Source organism: Phascolarctos cinereus, unplaced genomic scaffold, assembly GCF_003287225.1.
Source record: "Phascolarctos cinereus isolate Bilbo 61053 unplaced genomic scaffold, phaCin_HiC Scaffold_4;HRSCAF=312, whole genome shotgun sequence".
Taxonomy (NCBI): Eukaryota; Metazoa; Chordata; class Mammalia; order Diprotodontia; family Phascolarctidae; genus Phascolarctos; species Phascolarctos cinereus.
Window position 1 is genome coordinate 308,882,538 of NW_027555847.1, and position 14,508 is coordinate 308,897,045.

A 14,508-nucleotide genomic window follows, 5' to 3' on the forward strand; every position below is an offset into this window, starting at 1 on the left:
TCACACATACACCGTATCAGTGTTTTCTTCTATTTACTCATATCTCTAGCCTCAGTATCTAAATTGAGATTTTGTGCTTGGTACAGTTGCAGCTTCCTCTTTTTTTTTTTTAAGGCAATTGGGGTTAAGTGACTTGCTCAGGGTCACACAGCTAGTGAGTGTCAAGTGTTTGGTCTGAGGCCAGATTTGAACTCAGGTCCTCCTGACTTTAGTGCCAGTGCTCTATCCACAGTGCCACCTAGCTGCCCCTTCCTCTCACACTCTTGAATGGACTGATCAGGTTCTACTTTATCCTGTTCTCTCTATAGTCTAGATACTACCACTTGTTCTGGATGTGATGGCTAGGACAAGGTTTAATCCTCTGCAGTAATTCCTTATTTCTGGTTCAGTCTCCTGGAGGTTTCACTCAAGTCTTCATCTTGACCTCATCTTTATATTCCTCTCCTTGCATGGTCCCCAGCCAGGAGTTGACTCTCTCTTTTCTTGTGACCCTGACAGGCTCCAACTGGATATAGTCTATTGCTTTCGTATTAGACCCCCTTGTATGACCCTCAGTGCTTATGTTGTTATCGTACTATGATTGCCTGTTTCCTGCTACGGCTATAATGTGGGACACATGGACATTCTGTTGCCTGGGTACTAATCTGCCTGGGTAATATGCTTGTCCTATATCCTGGTATGACTCTATTGCCCAAGTGCTGTGACTTCTACTTCTCTGGCTTGTCTATTCAAAATACCAACAGGTTTCTGAAATTCTTCTTGTCCAGTCCTGGACTGGATTGTAAAGCTTATAACCATTTTTCTTTGTTTCTCTTTATCATTATTCCTTCTGGTGAATTTTAGAACTTGCTGGAATGCTTTTGAGAAATCTGGGCCCTGTTTGCTCTTTCACATTGGCATCTTAACAGAAGTTAATTTTAATGAGACAGTTAATTTTTTCAAACCATTCAGTTTAGCCATAGGTTATATTCCAGGGAAACATAAACTCCCATGTCTTTGTGTCCCCAGTTCCTAACACAGTGCCTTGAACACAGTAATTGCTTAATAAATGTTTCTTTGTTGGCTGAATTTTGTTGAATTTGGCTTTCATATTTCATAAAAATTAGAAGGATATAGTATGACATGAACCCCACAAATAGACCTTAGATATTATAATGTTGGGGCTGGGCTTCAAGGAGAACATAGGAGAGTATGATTCTGAAGTAGACTATATGCTGAAGATATAGAATCATAGGATTTAGAGTTCAAAGAGACCTCGGTGACCATATTTCCTAACTTGCACCCAAAAAGAATCTCTCTAGAACAATATATATAATAAGAGATTGTTCAGACTCTACTTAAAGATCTCTAATGTGGAGGAACTGACATCCTAGGCAGCCCATCATACTTCTGCATTGTTCCAGGTGTTGGGAAGTTTTTCTTTCTTTTTTTTTTCTTTTGCTTTTTGGTGAGGCGATCAGGGTTAAGTGACTTGCCCAGGGTCACACAGCTAGTAAGTGTTAAGTGTCTAAGGCTGGATTTGAACTCAGGTCCTCCTGACTCCAAGACCAGAGTTATATCCACTGTGCCACCTAGCTGCCCTGGGAAGTTTTTCTTTACTTCTAGCCAAAATTTGCCTCCTTGCAGCTTCCATCCATTGTTTCTGGTTGTGCTCTGATGAGCCAAGTAGAATAAAACGAATCTTCCTTCCACAGGATGGCCCTTTAAATACTCGAAGACAGTTCTAACGTTCCCCTTAGCCATTTTTTCTTCAAACTAAATGTTCCTAGTTCTTTCAGTCAAACCTCACAGCGCATGGAGTCAAGGCCCTTCTTTGAATTCTGTCTAACTTATCAATGTCTTTCTTAAAACGTGGCACTCCAGATTAAGCACAGTAAGACTACATTCTATATAGTCCGACCTGTGAAGACAGAGGTATTATCACCTCCTTATTCCTGGAAACTCTCCCTCTCACAACAGATAGCTAAACTGTTAAGAAATACTTTTTTATTTAAGCAACTATATGGCACAGTGGCTAGAGCACGAATCTATAATCAGAAAAACCTGAGTTCAAATCTAGGCTCATACACATGCCAGTTATATGACCCTAGATAAGTCATTTAACCTCTGTAACCTTGTGTTTTCATCTATAAAATGAGGATGACAATAGTACCCAGAGTTGTTGTGAGACTCAAATGAGATTATATTTTTAAAGTACTTTGCAAAAAAAAATGCTACATGAATGCTAGCTATTATTGCTGTAATTATTGTTTTTTACTCAGTTCATGTTTTTATGTTATATCTGTTGTTCTTGTTCATTCATGTCCAACTCTTCATGACCCCATTTAGGGCTTTCATGGCAAAGATACTAAAGTGGTTTGCCATTTTCTTCTCCAGTTCATTTTACAGATGAAGAAACTGAAGCAAACATGGTTAAATGACTTGTCCAGGGTCACATGGCTAGTAAAGATTTGAGGTTGCATTTGAACTTAAGTCTTCCTGACTCCAGGTTCTGTGATCTATCTACTGAGCCACCTAGCTGCCCATATACTTATAAGGATAATCTTAACCAAGGAAAATGTAACTGGGATACACAAAAGCTTGCCCATCTGCTACAAGTTCACAGTTCCCTAACCCAACCTTGAGTTTGACATCTAAAGTATATTTCAGTTAAATTTCCTATCCTAAATCTGAAAAGACTTGTACTTTGACTCCTTGACCATTTCTTATCTTCCCTGATTATTGTTCATCCCTCCCTTCCTCCTCTCTCCTAATATGAAGAAGAGAGCAAGATGGCAGATAATTCAAAGGGAAGACATTCAGACAGATAACAGTAATAGTCTATTTTCATTTTTACTAGTTACTTCTGAATTACAGCCCTACCCCTCCTGCTATGAAAACCCACACAAATTTAAACCAAATGGAACAGTAAACTCCAAAGGAAAAGGCTCTAGTTTCTCTCAAAGACAGCCGACCAGGATTGTCCATTTTTGCCTCTGAAGATGTAGTTATTCTGCCCCCTTAAAGAGCTGTGGATGATAGAAAGGAAATACAAATTCTGGAGGGAGTAGATTCTACCATAAATATATCAGTGGCATAGATGAAAGAGAGCCATCTGCGTTTAGATAGTTCATGATAAAAACAACTCACAGGGCTCTTGTCCATCTGAATCTCCCCCAGCCATGGTGCCTAAGACTATTTTATTCAATTTTGTGTTCTCAGTAGAAATGTTAAACATGGGAGGTGGCCACTGCATCGATGAGGTTTCTGTCTCTCTCTGTCTCTGTCTCTGTCTCTCTGTCTCTGTCTATCTATCTGTCTGTCTCTCTCTCTGTCCTCTCCCTCCCCTTTCTTCCCCCTCTACTCAATGTGTACTCCTGTCATATTTGGAAGTTCTTCACTCAGGAAATGATCTCATTCCCTTGAAACAAAAGTGATATTTAAATTTCAGTTTATACATGCAATGTTCCAGTGTTCCCCTCCAGCCTGTTAAATTTTCCAGGCTGGCCCCTTCTAAGAAATCAACTTCCTTCTGCTGAGATAAGAGCCATGCTCAGAAACACTGCCTAAGACAGAGCTTTTCTAGCTGACCCTCCACAGCTGCCAGCCTAGCTTCTGATTGATGCCAGCTCTGCAAAGTCTATTTGGAAAATTCATCTGGGCTCTCATTCCAGGATGTGAAATGTCCATCAGCCGAGACTATGAATGTCTGGTAGCCCCCTGACTCAGGGAAAACTGACTGGCCACCTACTAGGAAATAGACTGAAGTGATCACAGTCATCATAACTCATATTTCCAGCTCATATTAGCTACAGGAGCCAATCTTTAGGATTTCAAAGCCCTTTCCTCATGATTACACTGTGAGGTAAGTATTATATAAGTTTTATTGTCCCCATTTTGTAGATGAAAGAATTGAGGTTCTATGAAATTCAGTGATTGCACAAGATCTCACAGAGGGAAATACAATGGATGATTTTGTTGTCCGGTGTGGCCCTGTTTGTGGTGCTCTTGGCAGAGATACTGGAATGGTTTGCCATTTCCTTCTCCAGCTCATTTGAGAGATGAGGAAACTTATCAGGAAGATAAATCTTCCCGACTCCAGACCTGGCACTGTCTAGACAATGGATGATAGCAGTATTCTAATTTCATTTTTTACTTACTCAATGAATTAATACATGAAAAAACATTAATTTATTTCTTACTATGTGTAAAACACTGTGTTAAACATTATGGATACAAATAGAAAAAATAATAATCTCTGGTCTCAAGGAACTCAAATTCTAATAGGAGACCCAGTTATAGAGTAGATAGATGGAAAGACTTTGTGGTCTTTAGGGTGCACTGTGACAAAGCAGACAGTCATGAACCTTCTTTAGTATCATTTCATTAATAAAATCCTATTAATTTCTGCTGTTCTTGGGCTCATGGACTTACTTGAATGGTAATGTTTGACAGCTGGTTTTGGTAGAGGTAGAGATGGCAGTTCCCTTTCCTACAGGTATTTCTTATCTTGGATGATGACTGTGGGTGAGCTTGGAAGCTGAGCTGGTGGCCTGGAGGGAGGGGGTGCTGATAGCCTTAGGAATTCTGGGAGCAGTGTTCTGAACCGTGCCCCATGGGGTGTGAGGGGAAGTAGTGGTCATAGTGGTTAAGGTGTAGGTAGCAGTTTGATCAATCTGGCAAATCTGTCTCTTGTGTCTCCTTGTTATTTAAGTAAGGCTGGCCTTCCTGCCCTGGCAGTAGCATCTGGTTGGCAGTTGTGTTTATGGGGTTACGTCTCTTCTCTATAGGGCAGAGTTCCTCACATAGAATATGGTTATTGTGGAGCCAGGTGGAAGTAGAGCTTGTGGCATAGGAGGTACTGCTATTCCTAGTATTCTCTGGCTTACCTACCCATAAGGGTAGGTAAATCAAAGTCAATTGCAAGTCATGTCATCATCTCCCTGACGTCATGGTCCTCTTCAAGAATGAAGGACAAACTACAACCTGTAAGTAGTCCAAGATGCCTGAATGGGGACCCAGCTGGCCAGTTCCAGTTGGGCAATTCAGCTCATCCTCTCCTCTCCCTCTCCTCTTCCCTTACCTGAGGGTGTTCTGCCCAAAGGAAGGTAAATTTTGATGGCTGAAAGCTACCTAGTTAACTTGGGGTTTACTGGCTAGATTTCTTTCTCAAAGACCAAGTCTGAAACCTAATTCACTCTGGATCTCATGGATTGGACAACAATAGGTCTCTGCCCAAGCACCACCTAATGGTTATTTTTGGGGGCCCTCCAGGCTCAGAGAGTATGTAAATAGTAGCTGTTTCTCTTTTGAACAGCAACTCTGAGGGTCTTCCCCTCTCAGTTTGATTTTTTTTTTTTATTTAAGGGCCATCCCTTGACTCACTTCTTAAAGAGGCCTATTCACTGAATGGGCATTGCCTCATTCTAAGTGAGAACCTGAAAAGACCTTAGCTTAAAAGAGTCAAAGTATCCCAATGCAGGCCATCTTCAGTAGATATCTGGCCACTGGACTCAGATGCCACTGGAGGAGAAAATGAGTCTGGTGACTTTGCACAGCCCTCCCTCAGTCACATCAAAGTCAATTGCAAGTCATGTCATCAACTCCCTGATGTCATGGTCCTCTTCAAGAATGAAGGACAAATCACAACCACAGCCCATGAGGGTCAGTTGGTTGGGAATTAGAATATTTGCAAAGGGTGTCCTCAATATTGGGAATATAATCAATGAATTTAAAAAGATAGCAGCAATTCTCATAATTAGGCAGCCAGGCTTTGAACTCTTTCCATGGTACAAATAGAGAAGCCTCTCCCTAGTGTAGTACTGGATAAAACCTGTTCTTCCATCTGATTGCCCCTCTGTCTGTGGTGCCATACAGTCATCAAGTCCTCAAGCTTTAAAGTTATCTTTGGTACCTTCTCCCTGCTGCCATTCGGGCTCTAAATCCTGCCATTGTTGCCTCAGCATTTTCTTTCTTTCTTTGTCCCTCTTTCTCTAATATCACTGCCAACAATCCTAATGTATTCCCATTTCTGGTTCTTCTCCCAGATGTCCAATACTCATGCTTCAGAATTTATTCTCTTATCCTTCAGAGGTAACTAGGCTACAGGAGCCAATCTAATAATGAAATAATTTTGCCTCATAAACAAGTTAATAGAATACATTAAAAAAGTTAATACTTTATAATGGCTTAACTTGTTATGCATCCTAGTACTGGTTTGAGGGGAAGGAAGGTGGGAGTTGGGGAGGCAAACATGTGATTTCATTAATGTAAGATTACCTTGATGAGAAAATCTCTATCGATGCAGATCAAAACCACTCACCAACTTAGAGAGATACTTTGGACACTGAAAACTCAAATGATTTGTCTAGGCATAGGTTCCCTACCCCTGGTCTAGGGTCATATAGCCAATGTGTTTCAGGGACTGAATTTGAACTCAAGACTTGCTGATTCTGAGGTTATTTCTCTATACACTATAGCAGTTTGACTCTCAAGACAGTTTTGCATTTTAATAGTAATTTCCTTCTTCCTTCTTTCTTCCTTCCTTCCTTTTCCATCTGAAATTAAAGTCAGTAAAGGGATCTCCTGATATTGAGACAGTCCTCACCTAATGTTGATCAGCAATTTGCCTTCAACTTAGTGCCTTACACTTAAGAGATTAAGTGACTTGCTCAGGGTTTCACACCTAATTCAAATACCAAGCAGAACTTAAGCCAGATCTTCTAGACCCAAGGCCATCTTTTATCCACTTGGCCCTATTGCTTCTCACTTTAATTACTTTACGCAAAAGAATAAATAATGAAGGATTTTCTGGATCTAGTCAGGGATTATCATGCAGGGGATTTAAGGGAGAGGAGAGGACAATATGGAGTAGTGGAAAGCTCAATGTTTATACACTGGCTCTGTCATTTCACCAAACACTCAGCCTATTTCCTTATCTATAAAATGAATGAGATGAAAGAAGAAATCCCCTAGGTCCTCTCCAACTCTAAATCTCATAATTTTTTCCAAGTACCTTTCAAATTATACCTTTGAGGTCACTATCTCCTGCCAAGAGCACAGTGACAGAGGAAAGGGTCCCTAAGGAGCAGTATCACTTGCAATCCCAAAGAATCAGAGGCACTTCTGGGCTAAAGACCAGAGTGCAGACCAGGAGAGCAGTGACCATGCCTCTTCCCAGATCACGCTACTCAAAACCCTCAGAACTACTTCTGAAAATAGCAGTATGAAAAAGCCTGAAGCTTGGGACAATGTCTCCACTCCCCACTACACACACACACACACACACACACACACACACACACACTGGGAACAAAGCCCAACATTAACATAAAGATCAAAGCCAAGAAATAGGCTTAAAAAACAAACAAACAAAAAGAACCTGAGTAAAAAAGCTATTATGGTGACAAGGAAGATCAAAACATAAACTCAGAATAGGAAAATGATGTTAAAACAGCTATAAGTAAAGCCTCTTACAAAAAGTGACTTGGACACAAGCCCAACAAGAATTCCTAGAAGAGTAAAATAAAATGATTTTCAAAATGAAATAAGAATGGTAGAGGAAAAAATAAGTAAAGAAATGAAAGAAAGAAAAGACAATGAGTAGCTTGGGGAAAGAGGCATAAAAATACTGAAGAAAATAACACCTTACAAATGTAATTGACTAAATGGAAAAAGAGGTATAAAACTTCATTGATGAAAAAATTAAAAAAAACAGAATTGACCAAATAAAAAAAGAGGTATAAAAGCTCAATAAAGAAAATAATTTCTTAAAATTAGAATTGAGCAAACAGAAGCTAATGATTCCATGAGATAACGAGAAGCAATAAAACAAAGCCAAAAGAATTTTTTTTTAAAAAGAAGAAAATGTGAATTATATCATTAGAAAGACAACTGACTTGGAAAATAGATTGAGGAGAGATAATTTAAGAATTATTGGACTACCTGAAAGCCACAATCAAAGAAAGATCCTAGACATCATATTTCAAGAAACTGTCAAGAGAAACTTCCCCCATATCCTAGAACCAGTGGGTAAAATAGGAATGGAAAGAATCCATTAATCATCTCATGAAAGAGATCCCAAAATGAAAACTCCCAGAAATATTATAGCCAAATTCCAGAGTTTCCAGGTCAAAGAAATACCTCAAGCAGCCAGAAGGAAACCATTCAAATATCATGGGGCCACAGTCAGGATCATATAAGATTTAGCAGCTATCAAGTTAGAGGAGCAGAAGGCTTTGAATATAATATCCTGGAAGGCAAAAGAGCTAGGATTACAACTAAGAATAACAAACCCAGAAAAACTTAGTATAATCCTTCCAAGTAAAAAATGTCATTTAATGAGATAGAAGACTTTTAAGGATTCTTGATGAAAAGACCAGAGTTGAATAGAAAATTTGATTTTCAAATACAAGAGTCAAGAGAAGCATAAAAAAGTATACATGAAAGAGAAATCATAAGGGAGTCATTAAGGTTAAACTGTTCACACTCCTATATGTGAAGATGGCATATATAATTTCTGAGAACTTTATCATTATTGGGGCAATTAGGAGTCCACATAGTGGGTGTGGGTGTGAATCAATTATTCTGAGATGATGGGGGAAAAGAATTGGCAAGAAAGAGGAATGCCTTTGGAGAATGGGGAAGGGCGATGAAGAATGGGGGAAATTATTTCACATAAAAGAGGTGTATAAGGAAGAGCTTTCACAGTGAAAGGGAAAATGTGTGTGTGGGGGCACCATTTGAACCTCACTGTCATCTAAATTGGTTCAAAGAGGGAAAAAAATATACATACTCAAATGGTTACAGAATTCTATCTTGCCCAACAGGAAAATAGGAGGGGAAGGGGATAAGAGAAAGGTGGAGGGCCAATAAAAGGACGCAGTGGTCAGAAGCAAAACAGACTTTAGGTGAGGGACAGGATAAAAAGGAGGATAAACAGAAGAAAATAAGATGGAAGGAAATGCTTAGTTAGTAATCATAACTGTGAATGTGAGTGAAATTAATTCACCCATAAAATGGAAGTGGATAGCAGAATGGATTAGAAACCACAATCTGACAATATGTTATTTACAAGAAACACATGTGAAACAGAAACACATAGTTAAAATAAGGGGATGAAGCAGAATCTACTATGCTTCAGGTGAAGTTAAAAAACAAAGGCAGGGGGAGCAATCATGATCTTGAACAAAAGAAAAGCAAAAATAAACCAAAATAAAAAGGATAAGCAAGGAAACTACAACTCGTTAAAAGACACAACAGTGAAATAATATCAATACCAAACATACATGTATCAAATAGCATAGCATGCAAATTTTTAAAGGAAAAGTTAAATTAATTACAAGAGGAAATAGATATAAAACTATGATAGTGAGGGACTTCAGCTTTATCTTCTCAAAACTAGATAAATATAACCATAACATAAATAAGAAAGAAGTTAAAGAGATGAATATAGTCTCAGAAAAGTTAGATGTGATAGACCTCTGGCGAAAATTAAATGGGAATAGAAAATAATATACCTTTTTCTCAGCTATATATGACACCTTCACAAAAACTGACATGGATTAGGGCATAAAAACTTTACAACCAACTGCAGAAAAGCAGAATTACGAAATGCACCCCTTCAGTCCATAATATGATAAAAATTACATTCAATAAATACCCATAGAAGCATGGATTATGCTCAAATACTACCAACCAACCAATCAGAAGCATAGATTAAAAATTAATTGGAAACAATAATCCTAAATAATGAGTGAGTAAGAAAACAAATCATAGGAACAATCAATAAATTTATTAAAGAGAATGACAATAATGAAACAACAAACCAAAATTTGTAGGATGAAGCCAAATCAATACTTAGAGGAAAATTTATATCTCTAAACACATACATCAATAAAAGGGAGAAAGCAGATCAATGAACTGGGCATGAAACTAAAAAAAGGAAAACTTTTAAAAGCTCAAATTAAAATTCTCAATTAAACACCGAAATGGAAAGCCTGAAAATCAAAGGAACGATTAATAAAATTTAAAGTTAAAAAAATTGAACTAATAAATAAAACTAAAACTGGTTTTAGAAAAAAACAATAAAATCAATCATTGGATGAATATGTACAAAAAGATAAATTGCCCAGATTAACAGAAGAGGGCATAAAATACTTAAATAATCCTATTTTAGAAAAAGAAATTGAACAAGCTGTAAACAAATTCCCTAAGAAAAAATTCCCAAGACCAGATGGATTTATAAGTGAATTCTACCAAACATTTAAGGAACACTTAATTCCAATACTATATAAACTACTTGAAAAAATAGGTAAAGAAAGAATCCTTCCAAATTCCTTTTATGACACAAATATAGTTTTGACACTTAAACCAAGGAAAGCAAAAACAGAGAAAGAAAACCATAGGCCAATTTCCTTAACAAATACTGATGCAAAAATTTTAACTACAAAACAAGAGTGATTATAATTTATCTGATCTTACATTATGGAATGTGGGCAAATTTTTATACCCTCAATAGTTGAATAATTGTTACCTTCTTCATTATTTTCTCTACATGCACAAGGATATTGCCTCCATTTTTGAGAACCTTCAAATACAAACCACAAATATAACTGTTAATTTGAACTGTCAAAAATATACTAGCAAGGAAATACAACAATATATAAAAAAAAGATAATACAATTATGACCAGATGTGATTTATACTAGGAAAACAGCTGTTTTAATGTTAAAAATACTATCAATGTAATTGACCATATCAATAAAAAAACCCCAAATCAAATGATTATATCAACAGATATAGAAAAAGCTTTTCACAAAATACAATACCCATTCCTATTAAAAACCCTAGAAAACATAGGAATCAAAGGAGCCTTTCTCAAAATGATAAGTGGTATCTATCTAAAGCTAAAAGCAAACATTATCTATAATGGGGATAAACTTGAACCTTTTCAATAAGATCAAAGGTGAAGCAAGGATGTCCATTATCACTACTATTATTCAATATTGTATTAGAAATGCTAGCTATAGCAATGTCAAGAGAAAGAAATTGGAAGTATAAAAATAGGCAATGAAAAAATAAAACTGTCACTTTTTGCAGATGTTATATTGGTATACTTAGAGAACCCTAGAGAGCCAACTGAAAATGAGTTGAAATAATTAACAACTTCAGCAAAGTTGCAGGATATAAAATAAACCCACATAAATCACCAGCACTTCTATACACTACCAACAAAACCCAGCAGGAAGAGATAGAAAGAGAAATTCCATGTAAAATAACTGTAGACATTATAAAATACTTGTTAGTCTATCTGACAAGACAATCCCATAGATTATATGAACCCAATTACAAAAAACCCCAAAAAACTTTTCACATAAAGATAGATCTAAACATTTGGAAAAAATATTAATTGCTCATGGGGAAGTTGAGCCAATATAATAAAAATGACAGTCCTACTTAAGTTAATTTACTTATTCAGTGCCATACCAATCAAACTACCAAAAATTATTTCATAGATCCAGAAGAAGTTGTAACAGAATTCATCTGGAAGAACAAAAAGTCAAGAATATCAAGTAAATCAATGAAAAAAATGGGAAGGAAGGCAGTTTAGCAATACCAGATTTCTAGCTATATTACAAAGGGTAATATGAAAACAAACTAGTACTGTCTAAGAAACAGAGTGGTGGATAAGTGGAATAGGTTAGATATACAATTTGTTATTCAGTCATGTCTGATTCTTCATTACCCAATTTGGAGTTTTCTTGACAAAGATACTAGAGTGGTTTACCATTTCCTTCTCCAGCTCATTTCATGGATGAAGAAACTGAGGGTGAAGTAACTTTCCCAGAGTCATACAGCTAGTAAATGTCTGAGACCAGATTTGAACTCAGGAAGATGAGACTGCCTGACTCCAGGTCCTACACTGTATCCACTGTGCCACCTAGCTGCACCTAGGTATACAATACATAGTAGTAACTGACCATAGTAATCTAATGTTTAATAAACTCAAAGATTCTACCTTTTTGGGTAACAACTCACCATTTGACAAAATTGCTGGGAAGAGTAGAAAGCAGTTTGGAAGAAACTGGGCAGAGACCAACATATACCAAAATAAGGTCAAAATAGATAAAAGATTTAGACATAAAGGTTGATATCATAAGCACTGGAGCATGAAACATTTACCAGTCAGGTCTATGGATAAGGGAAAAGTTTATGACCCAACAAGGGATAGAAATGATCATGGGAAATAAAATGGGTAATTCTGATTACATGCATTTAGAAAATTTTTGCACAAATAAAACCAATGCAGAACCCAGTTAAAAGGAAAACAGCAATTTACAGCAAGTTTCTCTGATAAAGGCCTGATTTCTCAAACATAAAGGGAACTGAGCCAAATTTATAAAAATATGAGCCATTTCCCAATTGATAAATATGAATAGGCAATTTCTCAGAAAAAGAAATCAAAAATGTCGGTAGTCACATAAAAATGAATTAAATCACAATTAATTAGAGAAACATACATTAAAATAACTCAGATACCACTTCATACCTATTAGATTGGTTAACATGACAGGAAAGGAAAATCACAAATGCTAGGGAGGATGTGGAAAACTTGAGACATGTGCGCTGTTGGTGGAATTTTGAAGTAGTCTAACCTTTTGGGGAATCATTTGGAAATACACCCAAAGGGCTAAAAAGCTATAACTTTGACCCAGAAAAAGAAATTTCTTTGGGTGGGTAGTAGACCCAAGTTTATTGCATTATAGAAAACAGATCAAGTAGCAAACTTCATCCCAAAGAGATGAAGGGAAAAGAAAAAGGACCTATTTGTAAAAAAAAAAATACATTTATATCAGCTCTTTTTGTGGTGGCAAAGAATCAGAAAGTGAGGTGATCCCCATTAATTGGAGAGTGACTAAACAAGTTGTGGTATATGATTGTCATGGAATACTATTGTGCTATAATAAATGATGGGGGCACCAGGTGGCACAATGGATAGAGTGCCAGCCCTGGAGTCAGTAGGACCTAAATTAAAATCCAGTCTCAGACACTTATTAGCTGTGTGATCCTGTGCAAGTCACTTAAGCTTGTTTGCCTTACTTTTTCATCTGTAAAAGGAGCTGGAGGAGAAAATGGCAAACCACTCCAGTATCTTTGTCAAGAAAACCATAAATGAGCTTATGAAGAGTTGGACATGACTGAAAACTATTGAGCACATAGTAAATGACAAGGTGGGGGCATGGTTTCAGAAAAACCTGGTAAGTCTTATATGAATGATACAAAGTGAAATGTAAGAATGATTATCTGTGTTTGGGATGCCACTCAAATTAAAAAAAAACACAGAGGTATCCAAGGAGAAACAGAAAGTTAATTTATTATTATTATTATTTCAAATCTCGAGATTTGGATGTCCCTCCACCAGAATGCTCTGATGAGGGAAGACAGAGTACAGGAGCTAAGAACCAGATTAAATAGCCCTAACGGGCAAATTCTCCTCCCACCAACTGGTCAATGTTTTGGCTCCCAATCTCAACATGAACTCTACCATAGGAACAAACAACAACAAATAGTATGCATATCTTAGTTACAAATTGTAGATATCCATATGTAGCCCTTAGTTTGTTGAAATATTACCAAAAAAGCAATTACAGATGTGCAGTCAAGCTAGACACTGTGCTATTGTGGCAAGGTTACCACCGTAACCAGAATATAGCAACAGGTGTGACAACATGATACAAAGGGGAGGTTTCAAACTTTAACCACTGAGATACATTGTACTGTATAGCCAGGTCACTAAGATGGGAATATAGCAACAAGATACGGGAGGGGCTTCCGGAGTTTCAGACTTGGCAAACTTTATCTACTGAATAACAATGACATAGAAAGGGCGGGTTACTTGGAGCTAGACTCCCGTAACTCAGTTGATTTCTAGTAAACTAAAACTTAGGCCTGTCAGGCTACTACACCTGACTTGAGTCTAATACAATTTCTATTTATTCTTCTAAGAAGTTTTCAAGGGACCCCTCATCCCACTCAGCTTAGCCCAAACCTTAATTACACTGAAGAGTCTTCACTGGGACATCCCATTCATCTGTGAAAAGCTTAGTTATGCTGATGAAGACAATGATCCAAGATAATTCCAAAGGACCCACGATGAAAAGTGTTTTCCACCTCTAGAGAGAGAACTAATGAACAAATGAGTACAAATCGAAAGCATACTTTTTTTTTCTATTTTATTTTTGTATGTTTTATTTTGTAGCCTGGCTAATATGGAAATGTTTTACATGGTTTCACATATATGATTGATATATCTCTTGCCTTCTTAAGGGGTGGGAGAGGGGCAGGAGAGAGAGAAAGAATTTGGAACTCAAAAATTTTAAAAATGGAGGTAATTTTTTCTTACATGTAATTGGGAAATATTTAATGCAAGAAATAAAAATATATTTGTAAAAAGGTTAACCTACTTATTCTGTGGTGATTAGCTTAAATGGAAAGAGATGTATACATATTGTAATTATTTATAAAGCT